Raw genomic sequence first — 24,192 nt, 5'->3', positions numbered from 1 at the left:
TTTTATAAATATAAATATATTTTATATATATATATATATTTCCTCTAAGCTCTCTAAGTGAAGTCCTAAGTCTCAAAAGTTGCACCATAACATTTATTTAAGCTCAGCATTGTTTTAAAATGTTATCAAAAGTGGCAGAGAGGTTATTTATTCTCTTTTCTTATTTTTCATTCCATGTTTGGTTGACTGGAGCTTCTCCCAAGAGAACTTAAGTGCAGAGCCAGCAGTACTACATTCTAAAATACTGTCAGTGAGATGGAAATCTAACAACTCTATGGGAGAACTCTTCAGCTTTTCTTTTCCTTCATTTTGCATGTTGGGGAGATGATACAACAGGTAAGTAGGGAGGTGGAGTCATAAATGTTATATAAGAAAATTCAGAAGTTATTTTCAGTCCCAGTTCTGCCATGAAAAAAACTATGTAAACAGGAATAAATTATTTTATCTCTCATGTTTTCATCTGCAAAATAAAATCATTAGGCCAGGGATAGATTTTAAGATCCCTATTTCTTTTAATTTTGCCTTTATAAAAAGCTGCAGAAGGGTTTTGACATGTATTTAGAAGTAATGGGGTGTCTTTTAAAATATAACTTTTAAAAAATAAAATAAAATAAAATATAACTTTTGTGGCACTGAAAGAAAATGTTAGAAAGAGGAAGAAAAAATATATTAACAAGTCAACTGCAAAACATTTTGATTGTAAGCAATTTCCAAGGATGTGCAAAAAAGAAAATACTAAAAAGCACTTAGAGGTCTTTTATTATATTGAACTTTGAAGAAAAATTATTTTATACTAGCACTTAAAAAGCTGGGAAAAGTAGATAAAGAGAAAGAAGATAAAATAAGAAAATAATTTTTTGTACAGTTAAACTGTTTTATCAAAATCTAGTTAAAATTTGAAGAAAATATTTTAATGATTAGAAAGAAAATAAGAAGAGGATAAAAAGAAGTGATGCTTCAAGAGAGATTTTGGTGAACAGTGTCTTCATCTAGGGTCATAGGGAAAAAAATAAGTGAAATATGTCTGCAAGACTAATTTTTAGCAAATGTACAAATAATTGACATAGCACTAAAAGGTATATTTAACTCTATTATTATGGTGATGTTTCATATATATAAACACGGGACTTGAGTTATCTGATAGTTATAAAATATGTTTTAGTAGTGAAAAAAATGATTTGACCAATCATTTAGACTTCAAAGTGTCTGCACGGACCTAGAAAACAGAATTTGAACCTGCTTAGGAAAATGAGGATGAGTGTTTAGGACAGAAGAGAGGAAGAAACAAGTCAAGAAGCGACTTAAGGAATCCTATCAGAAATGTCTTTATACATGTCTGCTTCCTCTCCTGAGAAGGTAACCCCTGAGCTTTGGTAACTTTTATCCTGAGCATTGTTTTTCATTGCACTTGGAACCATTTTAGCACACAGTATGTCAACATAATGAACTAAGGATCTGTGATAGCAGAAATTAAGCCAGTTGGTGGAGAAACGAAATATAACAAGACAATAAATAAATACGGTAAAAATTAGGTGTGAGAACAGAAGTGAGGTATTCAAGAGCCAGAACTTTAATAAGAATGTCGTGTGTGTTTGTTTTTAAAATCCAAGATGTGTCACCTGCTCTATGATCAAAAACCACTTTTTTCATTTTTCTAAGAGTTTCCAAATTTGTAAATGGACACAACGTCTGTCTTTAGTGTTGGTAGGAGGTTGAAATGAATAATATAAATACTGCTATAGAGTAAAATCTAATAAAGTATCGTTATTTTTATTAACTGTAATTTCTACTATAAATTTCACTAGGAATACAAAAAATACTGAAGGGCTTCCCCCCAAAATTAAGTATATTAAAAATAATAGAAAAATATATTGTGTCATGAAAAAATTTCTTTGGGATTTCAAAGACCTGTCAGTATCCATTCTGAAAAGTATGATATTTTAGAAATTGTATTATTTCAATATTACAACAGGGCTACTATATCTATAGTGTCTAGCACAAAATAGGTATTCAACAAATATTCTGTTGAATATGGGAAGCTCCTTCGTTACCATTTTAAAACTCAGAATATCATAACCCTATATGTTGGAAAGGAGTTTTCCATTCTTTTCCTTTTTCTTAACTAGTTAAACTTCATATCTTCTTTGAGAAGCAGGTTGTTGGATGAGTTGTTGGTGAGAAGAAAATCTACTAGAAAAATACAATATTCTTTCTTTTGGTCCATCACTGCAAGTTTCTACAAGGTGCATTTTCCTTTATGATTATGATAATCCCTCTCTTAGGAATCTAAAGATGGTTCAAGCTTGCGTGTGCATTTGTGCATTTGCGTGTGAGTGTTGTAAGGAAGCAAGTTCAAAAAGATTATGTAATTTGGAAGAAGAATAGATGCTTTGATTTGTTTTTCTCTTTTCTAAGAACCAGGGTGTTGCCTTTTCTAATACCAGGTTGAGAAATCTTCCTGCAGCTGTATGGGATGTACATCATATAATCACAGAGCACATAATGACAATGTGAAAATGTGCTTCCAGCAAGAACATCAGGGATGGAACACAAGAGCTGTTTAACAACAGGTAGAAATTGGTTCTTTGGGGCATTCATTACACTGAAATGTCTAAAAAGTGATTTATTTGCTCTATATCATACAACGTATTCTTTTGTTTTTTTAATCTGCACTATCTTAAACTTTTGAAAGCATCTAATTTAATGGCTCTTAACATATCTGATGCTTCCATATGCTTGAGGAATGAATATGTTTTTTAAAAAGAATGCCATCTAGAATATCTCCCAGTATCAGTGAGGGATATGTACATTATGTATGAATGTGCACTTAATGCATTTAGTGCACAATGGAAACTCTATTCCAGATGAATTCGATTCTTATTACCAGGGAATCATGACTTCTCACTCACTACTAAAATCACAACTGTGGCTTGTGGTAGTTGTTCATTCAATATCTAGTCACATTTCCCTTTCTTCAATATATGAACTCCTGCTAAATTACTACATTTTCTAGTTTCTCTTATAAATACAGGTGACTCCTAACTCTGGGAAACGATCAAGGGGTAGTAGAAGGGGTGGTGGGCAGGGGGATAGAGTTACTGGGTGACAGCCACTGAGGAGGGCACTTGATGGGATGAGCACTGGGTGTTATACTATATGTTGGCAAATCAAACTCCAATAAAAGCTATACATATAAAAAAGAAAAAAAATAAATACAGGTGGCCAAATAATATATTTTTAGTTAATGGGGTTTATCAAAGTCTGGTGGGTATTTTTTTAAGTGCTTTTTTTGAATTTGGTTCTACAATTCTTCTCTTGACTGGAATTCAATAAAAGTTTGGAACAGAAGTGAATATCTTACAACCATGAGGGCCAATGTTACATGATAAGGAATAACTTTTGTGAGGCAAGGAGTCTAGGTTGTTGAGATTTTCTCAAGCTGCCAAATCTGGTTTGGCATGCCCTAACTGGAGACTTCCTGTTATTTGAAGTAAAAAAAAAAAAAAAAAAAAAAAAACTGGTATCTGACTACCATGGAGGGTTTTCTACATCATGCAGATGAAGCATGTCTCTTACGTAACTGAAAAACTGTGTGTTTATAGATGTGGAGACTTAGTCCCATAGTATTTCATCATTTGTATCAAATTATCTATATATTAATGACTTCTATATTTATATTTCCATCTTGAATCTTTTAACTGAATTTCTGGCTGTCATATCCAACTGCCTACTTGGCATGATCGTGTGATTGTCTATGAGCATTACAAAATTAGCAAGCCCAACATGAAACCACATAATTCCACTTATATGCACTAGCAGAAGTTCATCCACTACAGTTCCCCCTCTAAAATATATTCTGAAAAAATAAAACAAAATAAAATATATTCTGATATAACCATTTTCATGACTTCCATTGCCATCATCATGATTCAAACCACTATATCTCTTTCTATGAATTATTTAACAATCCCCTAAATTGTATTCTTATTTCCAGCCTATCCTTCCAATGTGTGAAACAATAGGGATAGTACTACAGAATAAATCAGTAATGTCATTTCTCTGCTCAGAATAATCTTATTCAAAGTAAAAATCAAATTATTTGCAATTACTCATAAGGCTGTTAAGATATTGCCCTCATTATCTCTGTCACATTATTTTCTCACATTATTCTCTACCTCTCTCACTCCATTCCAGAGAAATTTATTGGTGAGTGCCTCTAGAAGGATTTAAAAATTGTGTTATTTCTATCCTTTTGAGTTTTCAAAGATGTCCTCTTTGAATTATTCAAATTATTATTATTTTACTTTTTAAATCAAAGCTATAATTTAGTAGGCTAAAAATTTAACTAAGTGCTATAATATATAAACCCATATGATAATAACCAACCAGATTTTCATCAATCCCAGCTCTACTACAAGTCTTGAGACATTTTTAACACATTCACAGAAATTACCCCTTTGTCTTTGCCCTTAGGGACTTCTCTGGATCTGTTTTAAGTTATTCACCACTGCCTATGATCAGTAGCTACCTTATCTTGTGGTCTTCTGATCCCTAATATTCTTTATAACTTTCTATGGTGGCAGAGCTTAAGGTTCCAGTAAATAGTATATTAATTATTTTATCACTGCACTTTATGCTGTCACTTTCCATTCTAGAAAATGAATAAAACATGTTTCCTTTCACCATTTATTGAAGAGGTAATTTCAAATATTGTATATTCCCTGAGGATCTGTGGCTAATATTCCATTCTCTCACACTCATTTCTGATTCATTTAGAGTTCATTGGTTGTAAGTTTAAGCCGACTTTGACTAACTTCTTGGGAAAAGCAAAAATAAAAACAAAAAAGATGATCAGAGTTCTAAAAAATTCAGTCAAAGACCTCAAGAGCAAGTGTAGAAATCAGCAAGAAACAGGACTAAGCAAAGAGCATTTTGGAGTATTCAGCATGGTTTCCTAGTAGGAAAATCTTGATAAGCCTCCATCACGAAGGAAAGAATGCAAGAGATTAGCAAAAATAAAGAAAGGGAAAGAAAGAGAGGGAAAGAAGGAGGAAGGAAGGTGGGAGGGAAGGGAGGAGAGGTGAAAGGAAGGAAAAAGAAAGCAAGAAAGCAAGAAATCTAAATATTACTTAGTGGGCCAGTTGCTCAAAATTCAAAGCCCAAAAGAGAGTATTCTGATGGCTGAACTAGTTACGGATCAACATCCGGCTCTGTCTCTAGTGCAAGAACACTGGCCCTTTGGCATCCATAATAGAGGGATTTATCATCCTACCTAAATGGAGGAGAGAATTACCAAAGGATATATTGCTGCTTATAGGGGATGAAGTAAAATATGGGTAATCAAAAGATATCAAAGAGCTACCATTGAGATCCTATTCAACATTGGTACCATAAGCAGCACATGGCTATTATTAAAATTATTATTTTAATCTTGCTGTTTAGGAGTTTCTTCATCAATGTTATATTTACTTCTTAACACTTGAATTTTACCTATGGGAGAATAAACAAATACCAATTTTTATAGAGATGAAAAGAAGACATAGTAAAAAAAATGTGGTTTAAAAGATCTGCAAGAATTTAAGAAAACACTTTCATAGCAAACTATACAAAACAAGCAAAAGTGCCATCTTGAGATGTGTCCGTATATTATAGTCTGTTATTATTTCCAATTAGGGAAAGTAGTTAATGTAAAACAAGTAGCTGGTAAAACTGTTACCATATATTACCTAATGGAACTATTGCTATATATTTTTAGGTTTATATATTTCATTCTGTCATAATTACTTTCACTTTTTCTGTTTGTTTTATTTTTTTTTCCCGGATCCATGTAATCTACTTAATCCACAAAAAGTTAAAATAAATACATGGCCCTGCTTATTCTATCTGCTTTGAAAAGTCAATAAAAAAAACTCATAGCAAATTGGTAACATTAATTTTAAAGAAGTGATTGGACTTATCTAGATAAAAGTAGTAAACTAGTACAAAGAAAAGAGGCATTAAGAGATTTAAATGCTAACAGGACCCATAATCATACTTAATTTTGGATGTCTTTACTCCTGAGCACTTTGTGGAGAGATTTTGAAGGACAAAGTGTTGATCCCTATAGTCAGACTCATTGAACTTTTCCTTAAGAAAACCCTCTGACAAAAACAAACAAACAAACAAACAAGAAACAACCTCTGACCTTACTAAAGACATACAGCAGGAGTAAGGAATGACGTTACGTGAGCAAGCAAAATATATCTTCTGTTGTCAATGTTTACATAAAGGGACAAGTAGAAAACACTATCCTTTCCAGAAAGTATTTGATAAAATTATAATATCTTAAACTACTATAATGGTCCTTTCTGTCCTTTTGTGGATCCTCAGTCTTTTGAAGCTCACAGATCTTCTCTTATTTTTACCACTATAAAGATGTTGTTTATTTTATGTGCTAACTGAATAAGAAAAATAGGATTCCAAAATAAAGTAAAACCAATGATTATTGTTTCATAGATATAATCATGGAATATTTAACTTATCTATATTTACGATATAAAAAACTGACACAAGTTTATTCACTCACCTAACACATTTTAATAGATATACTCTGCAGTTTTTTAAAGAGGCTAAAGAGATAAAAATATTTGAAAAGATGGGAAATTTGATTCTGATCACTACATTGCTGTTTAGTAAGTTCAAATAAGGGAGAACCTCAGTTAATAAGTCTACAGTCTATCAAAAGTTATCTGTTTAAGGTGAGCAAAGGAAAAATAACCGTCATTTTAAAAGGGGAAGTCAGGTGGAGGTAAAATTAGACAGTGTCATGGAAATGATAGAGGTTTAGTTGTATGCAAATCGTTTAAACTTCTTAGTTTCACTTTCCTTATGAACAAAGTGGAGTAATTTGACTCACGGTGTTTTCGTGTGGATATAAGATAATATACTTAAATATCTGTGGTCAATGTAGGAGTTCTCTATACTTCCTTCTAATGTGTATTGTTTTGCAAGCAAAGTTAAGATTTTTAAAAAAAACTAATTTATGATAGACATAGAGAGAGAGGAAACGAGGCAGAGACACAGGCAGAGGGATAAGCAGGCTCCATGCCAGGAGCCCGACACGGAACTCAATCCCGGGACCCCAGGATCACACCTTGGACCAAAGGCAGGAGCTAAACCACTGAGCCACCCAGGGATCCCCTGCAAGCAAAGATAAAACAGCACCTCTCAGTCACCCTTTGAATTCTGGATATGATGCATATTTGGCTACCTTATGCACTTGCTCAAAATCTGATGGAAGTAAAGCAGAGGTCATCTTTCCACTGCTGGGGAAATTTTGGCTATTTGCTCTTCTGGGTATACCTGATTTTACTGTGGCAATATTGGAAGACATTTATGCTGCATAAAGTCACTGGCTTTCTGTATGACAAGACTTAAACTGCAGCTAGTGACAGGGATGCAGAGGTGTGGCATGGTCTGGAGCTGATGATCACCATGACTTCCAGTTATATGGTGTTCTGGATTGTGGCAATGCCCTTGTGATTCTGCAGCTGGTAGCTGAAGGAATAGGTTCCCAAGTCCCTGTCCAGTTCTCAAATGTAGAAGACAGTAGCTTTCTTTGTGGCTTGGTAGTCATTCATGAATACCCAACCTAGACTTTCTTATACCCTCAAATAAATTCCCTTTAAATGGCTTGAGGGGATAAATGTGTTCTGAAAAGGAACTTGGATCAATATAATGCTGAGCAGATACTGATACACAGTTGATAATTAATGGTAACATTATAGCTGCAAAAAAGTACTCATCTATACAAAAGAAGTTGCAGTTAAAATTTTAAGTGCAATAAAATTCTTCAGTAAATTCTGAAAGAACTTATCATGCTTAAAAAATCTCCAACTATTCTGTTTTGTTTTATCAAATAAAACATTATATACTAAAATATAATTGAACAGTGGATGCAGGCTAAATTAATTCTTCTCTGAATATAAAATTGGGTTCTAATCATTATACATTTGAACGTAGGTGTTCTTTTTAGCAAATACAAATAAGGAAGTTATCAATACACTATGTGTATAGTCTGTTGAAAGTTCTCTGAAAAATGGTTTGATGGGTTGCATAGCTGATATAAATAAACATTTAAGTAACATGCCCTCAAATGTATATAGAGTGAGAGGAGTTGTATCAAATCCAAATGCACTGTAGAAATATAACTTTAATAAAGAAATTAAATCTGAGCAATTTATACATTGAAACCAATTACGTCCTTTTTCTCTAAAGAAGTTTACATTAACTATGGCTACATGTGTGTAGTCTACATTTGATTGCTCCCAAGTTATTTGAAAGTCTCAAAACAACATTGAATGTACTTTAAAACACGTGTTGCTGTTAATGTCCTTTGGGAAAACAGCTATAGTAAGTCACCTTGTGGTCATCAGGAACCAGGTCAGCTTAAATAGCAATAACCGGCATATGTATAATAAAGACAGGAAAACTGAAAGTTTTTGGCTTCTGCCTCCAGCAAAGTAACAGGAAATGAACAGTTCAGGACATATGGGCAGACTAAATATTCCACTCTAATCTTTGCCTAAATCAAGAATTATTGCACAGGATACACTTCACGCTGTTCATTTAAAGCAGCTATAATCACCAATATTGCAATGTGTTGTTTCTATAAGTAATGCTTTTGTATCAGGTTAGAAAGACAAATGGCTTCCATTGTTTTATATATTTTCAGACTGCTACTCAAATTTTATGTATTCCAAGATTCCTTAAAATAAGGCAGATATATGGTATTTGGTTTAAGTTTATATGATGAAAATATAATTTAAAATCAAGTAAGTTTCTATAAAAGCCAGCATACTGAATCATTGAAGGAAAATTTAAAATTGGATAGGATCTTGCAGCTTGTCATGCTCCTCTCCCTTCCCCTGAAAAATTAAACAATTTCAAAATAAGGAATTAGGAGATCTAAGGTCAAGTGTATTGTGTGTTAATAAGCGATTTTCTTAAGTAGGCCACAATTATGGGCATTTATCTAGAAATATATTTTCTTTACCTCACCATCTCACCTAGGAAGTACTTTTGCATAGAAAAAACTCTTACAACAATGCACAGGTACTTTTTTTTTTTTTACCTTAACTTCTATAGTCATAACTTTTGAAGTCAAAGCTAAGCAATGAGAGAGAGAATTCTACATATTTGAAGCCTGAATGGATTTCCTCACTGTCCAAATCAAGGGCTAGTACTGATCTTCCCTTAATCCCCACTTGGACAAGAACTAAGGTGACAAGAACTCTATCTTTTTTTGGATCTTCTGTCCTGTACCAGAGTAAGAATAATCATGGAAAAGACATGAATAGTCTATGTGAAGTAGTTAAAAAGGGCTCAAGAGAAAGTTCGAGAAAAGACAACTTCCCTTTTTGCTAGACAATTTAGGTACAACATGAGAGGCTCTCAGTGGATGATAAGAAAGCAACTAATGGGGTTCTGAGTTCATCAACACAGGTTGGGAAAAGATGGTCTGCAGACTCTAGTATGCTTCTCTTGACTTCCTCATTCTAGATGGGAAGATAAGGTGCTCAGCCATTATTAATACTCCACTACCCTCTTCAGGACTCACCAGGGACAGCCCTTTACTTTGATGACCTCTAGATACATTCTAGGACAGAATTTCTCTTCCTTTCTGGGTGACCTTTACTTCTTCTCCCCACTGAACAGATAGAAATGTTTTTCTCCCCAAATTCTCTCTTTAATCAATTATCAAACTCTATCCCCAGCTTTACTCCAGCATTTCCCTTTAGAATCCTTCAATTCTAAAAAGCATATCAGTGGGGGCATCAAGTCAGTTGGGCTTCTTCTGCCTTTGGCTTGGGCCATGATTCCAGAGTCCTGGGATTGAGCCCCCACGTAGGGCTTCCTGCTCTGCTGAGCAGGGAGCCTGCTTATCTCTCTTCCTCTCCCTCTGCTGCTCCCCCTGCTTGTGCTCTTTCTTGCTCTTTTTCTCTAAAATAAATAAATAAAATCTTTAAGAAAAAAAGTGTATCTGTGAACTATAAAGGCATTTGTTTGTTTGTGGGGAATTTTTTTCATGCCTATGCTAATAACACTGATTTTTCTGCAGATAGTGTTGATGATGCTAAGTGATTATGAGATGTTGAATGACTATGAATGCAGAGAAAAACCCACAAAAAACAAAGCATAGTGATTAATATTTCAAGACACATTTCTCTGCCTATATAAGCAGAAAATTTCTTTTTGTCAGCCGAAAGCCACTGAGGATTATAAAATTCCCACTTCAGCCACAGAAGGCATTAAATTTTATTTATAGACATTCTACAGCAGAGAATTTGGTACAAGTCATCAGCAGGATGTTCATCTTGAAGAAGATGGCATCTTCATGTTTTCACAGATTTATGAACCAGCTCATAGAAATAGCCTGAGGCCTTGGAATGTTTTTAGGAAATTGTGCCTTTAATCACTCTGTTGAGAGTGATTCCTGACAAAGAGATTAAAACTTTTTTGTGACTGTTGTACCAAAATAGATAGAAGCAGTGTAAAGCATGACAAGAGTTAGTGTGAGTAATGGAAAGGTCAGAAGACAATGCAGAAGTGATTAGTTTCTGTGAAAGACATAGATGAGTACCAAGACATGCACATAACCACTGCTACTTGAACAATTCACCAATATCCTTGTGAGGGAAATATCAAGATCATGCTATATGTGCCCACTTTTCTTTCTTTCCACTTGTCAGTTATTAGAGGCTCTCTCAAGCACCAATCCATTAAACCTTATAACAGTATTCTGCATGTGTAAAATCTCCCACACATTTGAGATTAGTGAACTAGAGCAAGGGTACTCAAGATCACATAGCAAATGTAAAAACCAAAATCCTCAATATATTTTCCAGACTCCAAGTTCAGTGATATTGGCAGAACCTCACAGCTGCCTCTGGAGCTGCTAGTAACATGAGAACCTGTGCTGCATGATGCATGTCCCTGAGGTGAGGTTTGCTTCAAGTAATAATACTAGACTTGTACTGGCCACTTACCATAAACTCTTGCCTGCACTTTGCATGCATTATTTTTATTTAATTATTTGAATAATCTAAAGAGACAATCACTGTTATCTGCTGAAGGAAATTGAAGCTAAGAATAGTTCAGTAACTTCCTAAGGTCATATACTTATGCCTAGGATAGTGTAAGACATAGACAGTCTGACTCCAGTACACTCACTGTTAAACATTAAGTTATAAACTGAAAGATAATCTCAAAAATGCCCACTGTCTTCCCTTTTGGTTTTTCAGGAAGTATTTGTATTACTATGTGCATTGTAATATGTGTTCTATAGACAACTTTTTCTTTTTTTACCAAACTCTTGAATGAAATAATTGTCAATTTCTTTTTTTTAAGATTATTTATTTATTTATTTATTTATTTATTTATTTATTCATGAGAGACACGGGGCGGGGGCGAGGGGGAGGACAGAGACACAAGCAGAAGAAGAAGCAGGTTCCATGCAGGATGCCCATTGTGGGACTCAATCCCGGGTCTCCAGGATCACGTCCTGGGCCGAAGGCAGGCGCTAAACCGCTGAGCCACCCAGGCTGCCCAATAATTGTCAATTTCATTAGGAGAAGATTGGATTGAAGAATATATATTGGACTGATTTCACCTATAGTCTGTAAATGTATGGAGTAATTATACAAAATGCAGATAATGTATTTTAGATTTTGTAGCTTTGCTTATATGTTATTCTATTTCCATATTTCCTTAATATTATAAGATATAATGATTGATTATTGAAATGTAAACATATTCTGCGGCAGATCGGAAATCCTGGGAAGCATACTCTGAGTGAGAGATTATCCTGCAGGAAGTGTGTGAGGGAATACCCTTGGTATCAACACCTGTGGAGACAGAGTTCATGAGGGAAAACTTGTCTCTGATGCAGCCACAACAAAGATCACAGTTTACCTCAAGAGAGACACTGAAGCCATTTGGTTCTTCAGATGTGGCAGGGAGAAGGACTTTTATATTCCTACACCAAGAAGTCATAAGATACAGGCTGCCCCCAAGAAGGAGGCATGGTGGTGTACAAGGCAGCAATCTGCAGGGAAGAAAGCTTCCAAGAAGACTGAGGGCTGAAGGCCAGCAGTATTCACAAAGCTGGAGCAGTAAGGCTAGGTTTCTCATTCTTTGAAATGGGAATTACAATTAGGTAAAGGGTCAAATATGGAAAAAAATAATAAATGTGATGAGAAATGCCTTCCTTAAAAAGAAAGAAGAAAGAAAAGAGAGGGAGAGAAATGCCTTCCATAAAAAAGAATGTTAACTAACGAATTTAGAAAGGATAATATAATGAGAAAATCACCATGTGGCAACCATCATATTAATAACTGATTTAAATAAAAATCATCAAGGGACTCTAAAACTAGGGAATATGGTTTTGATAAGGATTAGATTTTTGTGTTGCCTCAAATTAGATCGTTCAAAATACTTAAAAATTACAAAGGTGAAAAGAGTTCATTCATATTGGATAAGATTAGAACCATTATTCAAGTGATCAGAGATAAAAAAAACTTTGATGGGCAATTTGATATTATGTACTACCTCACAGGAGTAAGAATATGGCATCACTTCTGTAATATATCTACCAGAAAAAGCATAATCAGAAATTATACTTGAGGAAACATCAGACTAATCTAAATTGAGAGAAATTCTACGAAGTAATTGGCCTCTAGTGTTCAAGAGTGTTAAATTTATGAAGATCAAGGAAGGTCAGAACCACACCAAATGAGGGATACTGAAGAGAAACGAAAGCTAAGGGCAATAATTGAGAATTGGATCCTTTTGCTATAAAATACACAATTGACAGTTGGTAAAATGTCCACGAGGCCTCCTGGTGAAGCATATATGAGAATTCTTTGTACTACTCTTGCACCTTATCATTAAGTTTGAAATATGTCAAAATGTAAAAGCTAAATAAAAGAAAAACAGAGTTAGTCTTTTGAGTTCCTAGGGTAAAATAAATGACAATTACAAATCAAAGCAAAAATACTTTTGGCTTGCAAAGTTCTTTGAAAATTTGTTGATTATTTGCAGTTTACCACATTAATGGAGTCAAGTCATCTTTATGCCTGATTTTAAAAGGAAATAATTTATAATTCATAAGAAGCAGATAAGCAATCACTTTCAATTCCACTTTCAGATTCATTCTGCTCTCTTTCCCAATCCCAAGGCATCTAAGGATATGAAATGTATATGGAGAAAGGTTTTGTTGCTAACTTGTTCGTGAGCACTATTTCCTTTGATATTTTATGACCTACTACATTGTTAATATAATCAGTACAGAGCTTTCAGTATTTGATGTTATTTAAAAATTTATAGAAGTTGAAATAGCTTTCTATTAGAATAATGCAGGAAATAGGAAGCATTATAAAGCCAATGGTTGAGGCAACAGAGAAGGAATAAGAAACCAAACAAGAAAGCCACTATATATGTATATGAACATATTAAATATGTATATATTCATTCATAACCATTCAACCTATGGGGGAAAATATCATTCTTAACAGAAAATGAGAGAAGTTAGAAAATAATTTTTTTTTGCTAAGTGTAATTTTATTAGTATCCTTTTTTTTAAATTTTTTTAATTAAGTTTTTAATTTTATTTTTTTTATGATAGTCACAGAGAGAGAGAGAGAGAAGAGAGAGGCAGAGACACAGGCAGAGGGAGAAGCAGGCTCCATGCACCGGGAGCCTGATGTGGGATTCGATCCCGGGTCTCCAGGATCGTGCCCTGGGCCAAAGGCAGGCGCTAAACCGCTGCGCCACCCAGGGATCCCATAATTTTATTAGTATCCTAACCTACATATTGCTTCTATTAGGCCTTCATAACACTAGGCTTTTGTAAAAACAAACATATTCTTCAACTGTTAGTATAATTGGTTAGAATAAAAAAGAATTTATTCATAACCTTGACTTTTATCACCCTTTGATGAGATTCCTCATAAGGGTCTGATTGAGCATACTGCATGCTTTATCACATTTAATCCTCAAGCATTGTAGAGAATATACATATTATTGCCTCTGTTTTACTGAGGACTAGAGATAGTAGTAGTTATGTAGTCTGACCAAGGCCACACAGTAGTGAAGCCAATAATTGCACATGGGCAGAATTATTTCTGAACAGTTTCCTTAAACCTCATAATGAAATGTATGCCTCTGTTAATTTGAAATTTTAAAAAATTATTTTACATTTTTTTCCCATTTTTGCATGAATCTTTGTGAGTCTTGGTCACTTTTGTTTTCATAGGCTTAATGTTCTATGTGTCATTGAACATTCTAAATATACATTATAATCCTAGTACAAATATTAATTTCAAGAAATAAAAGGTGATGCAATTTGAACAAGATATAAATTTATTGAGAGCATAGTAAATATGGGAGTCTTACTTATTCAGGTATATAAATATTTTAATATATTATATATAGTATTATGTAATGTTATTTATAATGTACAATATTAATACGTTATATATACATTATATGTTGTTTTATTATATATGACAACATATACATATATACTATACAGATAGGTAGATGTTTAAATATATGGAATTAAGTATGTTTACATTTTACACGTGTGCTTTTTAAGCTACCTACAACAACAACAACAACAGCTTTCCTACACAAATTTAGACACTGGAAGTATGGAGAGAGGCAAAAAACATGGAGAAAGCACAAACTAGATCATTACTTTGTGACTTACCAAGTTTTGGCAGTAGAATTTTTTCCCTTTCTAATGAATAATATAATTCCATATTTCTAGAGGGAATTTAAAAGTTAATGATGGAGAATTGGTTTGTTCTTTTCCTAAATAAACACAGAACCTCTTAGCCCTCCTTCAGATTCATAACCACTGTCCTATATGTGGTGTTCTACAGTTCAATAGATATTGGCTAGAAAGAATGCAATCACATACAATTTCTCATTTAGATTCCGATCTATTGAAATAAGGTAGAGGTAGGGGGGCAGGTAAATTCTAATCATAATATCATCAGGCTTAAGCCCTATTTCAAATTTGAAAATAGAAGGAGCTATACAAAAATCCAATCATCTTTTTAGAGTTAGGTCCATTGATTCTTGAGCGACTATTAGAGCTAAGCTTCATAAAAGTGAGTGGAGATTGAACAAAAGCAGAGAAAATAATTTATTTTCGTATATATCATCTTCACTGAACTGAATTCTCATTTCTCCATATTGTCCATAAACAGTGTTCATTTAATGTTTGAGTGTCCAGGATGAATTTTGCCAGACACTGTGGAATCCTCCCACTTAGACATCCACCTAAGCAGCTGACGTCACCTTTTGCGGGCTGTGGAAGATGAACTGCGTTTGTGAAAGAGCTGGTCTTCAGGACTGAAGATACTCAGGAATCAATTGTGAATGGACTTGGGCAGCTTTGTTTGTTCAACTTATAAACAGTTTGAAAAGTTATGAGTCTTGCCCGGAACACTTTGCCTTAGAGACAGCTGTGTAAAATTTGTAAAAACAAGCTTAGTTTTCACATTGTCCTTCACAGTTGCAGTATGACAAATATTTTCCTTTTGATAGTTAAAAATATTTGTTTGGCTGTGTCATACAGATATGTCACGAGATATCTCTGTTTGCCTTCAATGATCAAAAAGTCATTCATACTATATAGAATGTTTTCCTAATTAGTCTAAATTGTTTTGAAGAACAAAACCCATTATGTTCATTTGTGAGTGTCTTTATTTTTTTAGGATCGACCTTCTAGAATGGTTTTAGATTTACAGAAAAATTGAGAAGATAGTATAGAAAATCCCCAGTTAGCCAATGCCCAGTTTTCCATATTAACAAGGCACATTGGTATGGTAAACTTGCCACACTAATAAACCAGTGTTGATTCATTATTACTAATTAAAGTCCACAGTAATAGTAATCCACAGTAATCCACAGTAATTCAGATTTCTTGAGTTTTTATCTAATATCTATTTATGTTCCAGGACCCTTCCACGACATAGCACTACATTCAGTTTTCATGTATTCTTAGATTTCTTTTGGTTTCAAAAGTCAGTTTGTCAGACTTCTCTTGTTTTTAATGACCATGAGAATTTTGAGTACTGGTCAAGTATTTTGTAAAATGTCCCTCAAGTAGGACTGTCTCATCTCTCTCTCATTATTAGACTGGGTTTATGGATTTCAGGAATGAAAAAAATCATAGAGGTAATTACCACACATTCTAGCAAGGGTACACAGTATCAGTAAAATTAATCAAATGTTAATTTGACCACCTGGCTGAGGTAGTGTTTGTCAAGTTCCTCCGCACAAGAAGATTCCTTCTTTTTCTCCATTTCCAAATTGAAATTTTTAGAAAAGACAGTTTACCCTTAATGAGTGGAGATTTACTCCTTCAGAAGAGAGTACTTCCATACTTTATTAGGATTTTTTCTGTAAGGGGGATCTGTCTCTTCTCTACCATTTATTTATTTATTTATTTATTTGTTCAATAATTTATATCAGTATGAACTCATGAATACTTATTTATTACATTGGGTTGCAGTCTAGTGCTACTTCATTTTGTTGCTCAAATTCTGCCACCTTTGGCCATTGGGAGCTCTTCTGGTTGGCTCCAATGTCCCTATGCCATGTACCCATCAATGGAGAAGTGGGCTTTATTACTGTTTTAGGACTAACTTTCTTCCTGTTATTACAAGAAGATCCAGACTCATCTTGAATATTTTCTGCCCCAGTTCTAGAGTCAGTTTCTTCAAAGAGCCCTAGAGACTCATTTTATTGAAAATAGTGTTAGAGGGCACCAGGGTGGTCAGTGGTTGAGCGTCTGTTTTTGGGTCATATTGTGATCCTGGAGTCCTGGGGTTGAGTCCTGCATTGAGTTCCCTTCAGGGAGTCTGCTTCTCCCTCTGCCTATGTCTCTGCCTCTCTCTGTGTGTGTCTCTTATGAATAAATATAATCTTTAAAAAAACTGGGGGGGGGGAGATTTTCTTTTTAAAAAGGAAGAGAAAGGAAAATGATGTTAGAAATCAAGATCTGGGGGTGCCTGGGTGGCTCAGTTGGTTAAGCATCTGATCCTTGATTTTGGTTCGGGTCATGGTCTTGGAGCTGTGAGACCGAGCCCTGTGTTGGTACTCCGTGCTCAGTGGGGAGATTCTCTCTCTCCCTCTCTTTCTGCCCCTTTGTCTGCTCATGCTCTCTCTCTCTCAAATAAATAAATAAATCCTTAAAAAAAATAAATCAAGATCTGGGGGCTAGTTATGTTTGTTGCTACTAGACTGAAATTGCTTCTAGGCCCTTTTAGCTGATAGAGAAAAAAAAATTGTATACTAACCTGTATATATATATATCTGTCAATACTGCCATATGTAATCACCTGTATGCATATTGAGCTAAATATGAATTCATACTATGTCTCCAACTCTAAAACATTACCACATGGATCATTTTGTCATCCTTTCCTTGATTTACCATGAATTTATGTTATAATACTAAGAAACCTGTTTAATTCCAATATCCATGGATAACATAATCAGATGAAAAACAGCTTTATCAACTAGAGTACAGTGAAAGCATCTTATTTGCCTCCAGTATTACTCTCTTTTCAAAGTTACTTAGCTCATCACCTTTGTCCACACCCCCACTCACATTCAGTGATTTTGTTTCATGTATTTGTAATACAACCAGATTCTCTTAAAAGTCTGGGTCCCGGGGATCCCTGGGTGGCGCAGTGGTTTGGCGCCTGCCTTTGGCCCAGGGCGCGATCCGGGAGACCCGGGATCAAGTCCCATGTCGGGCTCCCTGTGCATGGAGCCTGCTTCTCCCTCTGCCTGTGTCTCTGGCTCTCTCTCTCTCTATGTCTATCATAAATAAATAAATCTTAAAAAAAAAAAAAAAGTCTGGGTCCCTTCCTTGAATTTCCCCAACCTCCTAAATATTTTTTTTTAATTTGTATACATTAAGGTTGACTTTTGTGCTATTAAGTTATACGGGTTTTGACATATGCATAATATCATATTCCTGTGACAGGACCATACAAAACGGTGTTACTGCTGTAAACAAACAAAAACAAAACAAACAAAAACCCCAAATACTGTATTCTATTTCACCCTCTCCTCCTCCTCCAGAACTTCTGGTCTTTTAATTGTTTTTAGTTTTGTCTTTTCCAGAATGTCATATAGTTGGAATCAAACAATAAGTAGCCTTCTCTGACAGGATGCATTCACTTAGCACTATGCATCTAAGGTCTTTTCATAGCTTAATAGCTCATTTATTTTATCACTGAATATGCTTCCATTATATATTGTATCACAGACTGTTTATTCATTCATCTATTGAAAGACATACTGGTTGCTTACAGTTTTGGCAACTGTGAATAAAACTGCTACCTACATTTATGCAAGATTGTGTGTGTGTGTGTGTATGTGTGTGCGTGTGTGTGTAGGTTCTCAAATAAGTTGGGTAAATACCTGGGTGTGTGATTGCTGCATCATATGATAAGATGATACTTATTTTTTTTAGGAAATAAACAAACTATGATCCTATTAGGAGAAAAATGTCCAGTCTCTTACCATTAATCATAATTTGTAGATAGAGGTTCTTTATGAAATTGAAGATACCCTCTATTTCTAGTTTGATGAAATTAAAAAAATCATTAATGGGTATTGGATTATGTCAAATGTTTTTTATGCATCTATTGATATGATCATATGATGTTTCTTCTTTTCTCAAACATAAGATATATTAGCTGAATTTTTAATGTTGAACCAATCTTTCATACCTAAGGTAAAACCAATTTGGTTGTAGGGTATAATTCTTAATACACTGTTGGATTCAGTTAGCTAATATTTAGTTGAGGATTTTTACATCTTTAGAGAGACTGGTCCTAGTTTTCTTTTCTTATAATGATTTTATCTATTTTTTGCATTAGATTAAGAACCTAAATTATGACTCCACCTACTCAGAAGCTCCCATATCTGTGGGAAAAACCAATCAGACAACCGGATAATTGCCCACTGGATAATTTTTATTGTTTTGATTAAGTCCTTATTTTTTTTTTTTTTACTAACCATCAATCTAGCAACCTGATTAAGACAAGTGTGATGCAATATTAAGTTGACTCTTTGACATGACTCTTTCTTACCAAAAGATTTATCACCTTATTATATTACACTTAGGTGTTGTTGTCATCATTATTATTATAGATAAGCTTCATAGAAAATGTCTCACAAAATATGAGAAAAGGTAAATTTGATGTAAGTATATTTTTTAAGATTTTATTTATTTATTCATGAGAGATACAGAGAGAGAGAAGCAGAGGCTTCATGCAGGGAGCCCGATGTGGGACTCGAACCCGGGACTCTGGGATCACTCCCTGAGTCGAAGGCACTCAACCACTGAACCACCCAGGCATCCCAACTGTGTTTCTCTCAACTTGTCTATATCCTCAGGAGACTTGTTGGTGTTCATGTTCTATGAATCAATGATACACTTCTGAACACATAATTGCAGACATAATCTACCAAAAATACAATTTGTCACTGTACCACACATGTTTTATCTTTCAGAATAGTACATTTTTTAGTGGTATCTTGAAATTTTGCTTTTTTAAAAAATCAGGTTTGCCACTAGTATGCTCAATATTCAATTTTATAGGTCACAGTTTGTTTTAATAATGAGTAGAACACACTAGCATGCAATAAACGTTAAAAGTGTGCTAAATCATTAAATAGAGCAAATTTTCTTCCAGCAAATTTACTTTATGTTTGCTCTCAGTACTGAAATGAAGAGAATGGTCAAGTAGCAACTCACACTATTATTTTTTGTCAATAACAGGAAAGATATCTAGAGAATTTCATTAGAACAACCTCTTTAAATATACTTCTCTGACTTTCCTTCATATAGTGATTTTAATTTTGCTTTGGGGAAAACTAAAAGATTTTTCCATATTAATTACATTTTAACAATTTTTACAAAAAACACTGACTTTTTTTTTCCTGTTCCTAGTTTTAAAAGTATGTTAGAAGTTACCATTTGTCAATGAATGATCCTTTTAATTTGATCTCTATGCTTGTCTGTATAATTAGAAACCTTTTTCATACTCTTAAAATAAACCAATTTGTGCTTTTCCAACAATTCTCTTTTCCAACAATTCCAACTGATTTCTTTTTTAAATTGGATTTCACATATACTTAGAGTCCAGAGGGGGAGAGTCAAAATAACAAAGAACATTGCACTTAATGTTACTGAATATTTGTGTAGTTGGATTAGTTCAGAAAAAAAAAGGGGGCATTTTTAAATTACTTATATTTTGCTTAAAAACATAATATAGTCATTTGTAATTTCTGATGACTCTTGAAAAGTGGGTCAGATAGAATATCTTTGGTACTGATTTTCTAATCTTGTACGCAATAAACTCATTACCCTACAGGACTGAGGGCATTCAGTGCTGGGACCTTTCCCAGGCTCTGAGCCTCACTCTTTCAATGTGTGCTGCCAGTCTATCAGCCATTAGCGGTGTCTTAAACAACAACTGCCAGCAACTGCAAACATCCGGCCTCTGGTGAGAGGTATAAAGGGCCAATTGATAGGAAAAAACTTCAAAATGCCTAGAATTGCCAGAACTATGGCAATTTCATTCTTTGCGTTTAGAAAGATTTAATAGAGAGCATAAAGGAAGAAAAAAAAATAAAGTGGACCTTATGTAATATTCCATTTCAGTTTGACATAATTGCACAGATCATTTTTAATGTGGCTTTTTTTTAATGCTAAGGAAATAGAAACTTCATTCTTTGAGTTAAAAAAAACAATAATGGAAAGCACAAGTATAAAAAATTTAGAGTATGTTGTTGAATTTATCATTTCCTTTTAGTTTGACACAATTGCACAGATATTTTTATGTGACTTTTTCTAAACTTATGATTACATCTTTATTCATGTACCATTGAAGAAAATCTAGAAAATTTGATATGCTGATTAGTAAGTAACCAAGTGGACTTTATAGAAGACTAGAGATTTTCTGGTTTGTTTGATTTTTCCTGGTTGGAGAGCAGCTAAGCCGCTAGGTGGGGTGGCAGTCATCAGTTGGCTTAACGAATAAATACATCTGTTTTTCACAATTGTGGGTTAATGTACTTTTTAAAAATTATCTACTTAGGTTTTCTTCCACTGTTTCCTAATCAGTTACAAACTTCCACTATCTCTTGATGAGATAACTATTACTACTTAAATTAATCTCTAATTAAAAATAAGGGAAAACAATAAGTAATATTTTGATTATATCATTATCTTTGGTAACACATGAAATCATATATTCTTTAATAAACTATGAATATGTTAGAAGGGAACAATCTTTATTTCCTGAAATGAATATAGTTTCCAAATATACATTTTAAAGTTAATATTCTGTTTCTATTAAGCAAAGCTAAGAAAAGAAAGAATTTAGGTTTACATTGTTTTCTTAATCTGGCTGTTAAGACTAGGTCAACATAGTATTACTTAACAATGTAATGCCATATGTAACTATGAAGTTGCTGAAAATTCCTCTTAGAGTGTGTCCCATTTAATGAAAGTCTAACCTAACATTGGTATATTGATATATTTGATGCTCAGCCTCTAGGATATGCCTGTGAATGTTGAAAAAAATACAATCATCAGAAAAAGTGTCTAGCTGACAATTAGCTTCTAGTTATTTGAGGTGAAATGTTGGTTTAAATGGTTTTCTTCTTTTTCAGGCAGGCCTTGAGTGTAACTTCCTTTTTGCTACATTACTGACTGTTATAAGCAGGCCCAAAACCCCGAAAACAAAACAGAAAAAGCCACAGGAGTCCTATAATCATCACACTACTTTAAGTATCCTTCTAGCATTTGATTTGATTCTCTATTGGACTGTTCTGAGATTTCATTTGTTTGAGTTAGTGAAGATAAAGAATAAATCAAATAATTACCAAGATGTTCTCAAACATAATAACTTTTTCAAAATAGTTATTCTAAAGGCAGATATACAACAATTGTTGAAGAGACAAGGTGTGTTTAGAATAAGTGATAAATATCCCTCTCAAATCAAGATAGTTCGAAAACAGGGAAAAATGTGGGAGAAAGGAAGGAACATGGAAATAGAATAAAGGAAAGTGGGGAATATGTTGATGGAATATATTGTTGATGGAAGATATCTCTCAGGTCATTGCTGAAGACTTTGGAAACCTTGGTGGGAGGGGGAGTATCTTATGTAAGAATTTCACTGCAATAAGAGTTGGTTACAATTCAAATTTAGAGAAATGTGACTATATCTTTTTATTTTATTGAAAGAACATGTTAAATACTCTATACTCCAAATTATCTAAAAAGAATGCCCTCTAAATAAGTGTCCTAAATGTTTCACAGATTAAACTGAGTTACTCTTGTTAATTCTCTTTCCTTCTCTATACAGCTCTACATGCCAACAATGTCTCCTACTTGTCATAAATGAAAGTTTTCTATGTTCATTTTAAATAAGTGGCAGAAAATATGCTTATTTCAACAAATAAATCATCTTATATCTTGAATTTTTAAATTTGGTTGATGTCTAGGTAAAGGGACAGCTAATTATGGCCCATGGACCAAATTTGATCCACCATCTGTTTTTTGTTTTTTGGTCTTTTTTACGATGTGCAAGTTAAAAATGTTTCCCCTAATTCTAAATAAATAAAAACAAGAATGGAAAAGTTGCATATTTAGATGTAAATTTAATAAAACCCATGTTAAAACTACAAAATGCCGATAAAAGAAATCAGAGAAGATCTAAACAAAGAGATATATTGTGTCTCTCAAGAACAAATAAACAGAAAGAAAGAAAATGTTGGATACAGTGAGAGACCACTGTTTACTTAATTTCAAGACAGTAAATATCAAAGTAATCAAATACATGTAGTATTGGTGGAGAGACAGAAATATAGATCAATGGAATAGAAAAGAGAATCTAGAAGTACCCACACAAATATAACCAATCTGATTTCTTGACCAAAGTTCAAAAGTAACTAAATGGAGGAAAGACAGCCTTAGAAACAAATGTGCCGGAGCCACTGGAAATCCATTCATTTGAAACTAAGTAAACCTAAACCCAAACCAGATACCTTATTTGGTTAAATATTATATTCTTAGAGGAAAGTTAGTATAAACTTCCCCGAAGAATGCTTACAAGTAAGATTTAAGCTTCCTTAGATTGACCCTGTATACGGTTATTTTAATATTTTTGAAGAGGTAGGTAGTGTATTACCAAAAAGTTAAACATTACTAACTCTTCCCCAGATTTTTCCAGATGTGTGAAGAGCTCCAGATCTCTGCTGGATGCAATTGTTTTCATTTTACCTGATGAGTTCAGTCTCAGTGATAACTTAAGAAAATTGTAGGCCATTGCCAATGTCTGTTTATAGTATGCTTTGTTTTTAAAAACATACTCTATGGAATTTCATAACATCGGAAGTAGAATAAGCAGGGAAATATTTATGTTACTTTTGTTGCTTTCCTTTATTTTCTTTTTTTTTTAAGACTTTTTTTTTTTTTTTCATTCATGAGAGACAGACACACAGAGAAAGGCAGAGACATAGGCAGAGGGAGAAGCAGGCTCCCTGTGGGGAGCCTGATACAGGGACTTGGTTCCAGGATCCTGGGATCAGGACTAAGGCAAAGGTGGATGCTCAACCACTGAACCACCTGGGTGCCCCATTCTTTATTTTCTCTTTAACAACTAGAAATAACAGTTCAAATTCTCAGTTAGAGATTTTGTTATTGTTTTTGTTTAGCCTGAATAAACTATAATAACTTCAACTATCCAAGGAAAACATATTTTAACTATAATGGTATACATTTATTATTTTTTAAAGAATGTGATATTTTTTGCAAGTAATAAAAGGTTAAAATAATAGTAAAATGTTTGTACAGTAATTACCTATTTATTGGAAAATTAAAAGTGATTATCAATAGTATGAGCCTCTGCCATATTTATTTATGTTTAATGGAGAGTCAAATTTCTTTTCTCTTGGTTCAGTTTTAGTAATTTTATTATCTTGTAAAATAGTGATGAGGCTAAAATTTTAAACTCATTTGACTAGAACCACAATTAATAGTGCTTTGTATTTACTTTTTCTTCAGAATTTATGGTTATGTATCTTTTTTATTTAAATTTTTTTTTTCTAATT

At 33.7% G+C, this 24,192-nt stretch overlaps 1 long non-coding RNA gene across 1 annotated transcript; it reads left to right on the top strand.

Moving 5' to 3' along the window:
- The first annotated feature begins 200 nt into the window (after positions 1-200).
- LOC140608345 (uncharacterized) lies at positions 201-17,257 on the top strand. The gene is made up of 4 exons (XR_012010358.1): positions 201-336; positions 2,445-2,570; positions 10,887-10,979; positions 15,255-17,257. It is a non-coding gene; the product is annotated as an uncharacterized lncRNA (long non-coding RNA).
- Positions 17,258-24,192: the final 6,935 nt, after the last annotated feature.

Source organism: Canis lupus, chromosome 17 (genome assembly GCF_048164855.1).
Source record: "Canis lupus baileyi chromosome 17, mCanLup2.hap1, whole genome shotgun sequence".
Taxonomy (NCBI): domain Eukaryota; kingdom Metazoa; phylum Chordata; class Mammalia; order Carnivora; family Canidae; genus Canis; species Canis lupus.
The sequence above is the reverse complement of the archived record's forward strand: the minus strand, read 5'-3'. Positions and strand labels throughout refer to the sequence as shown.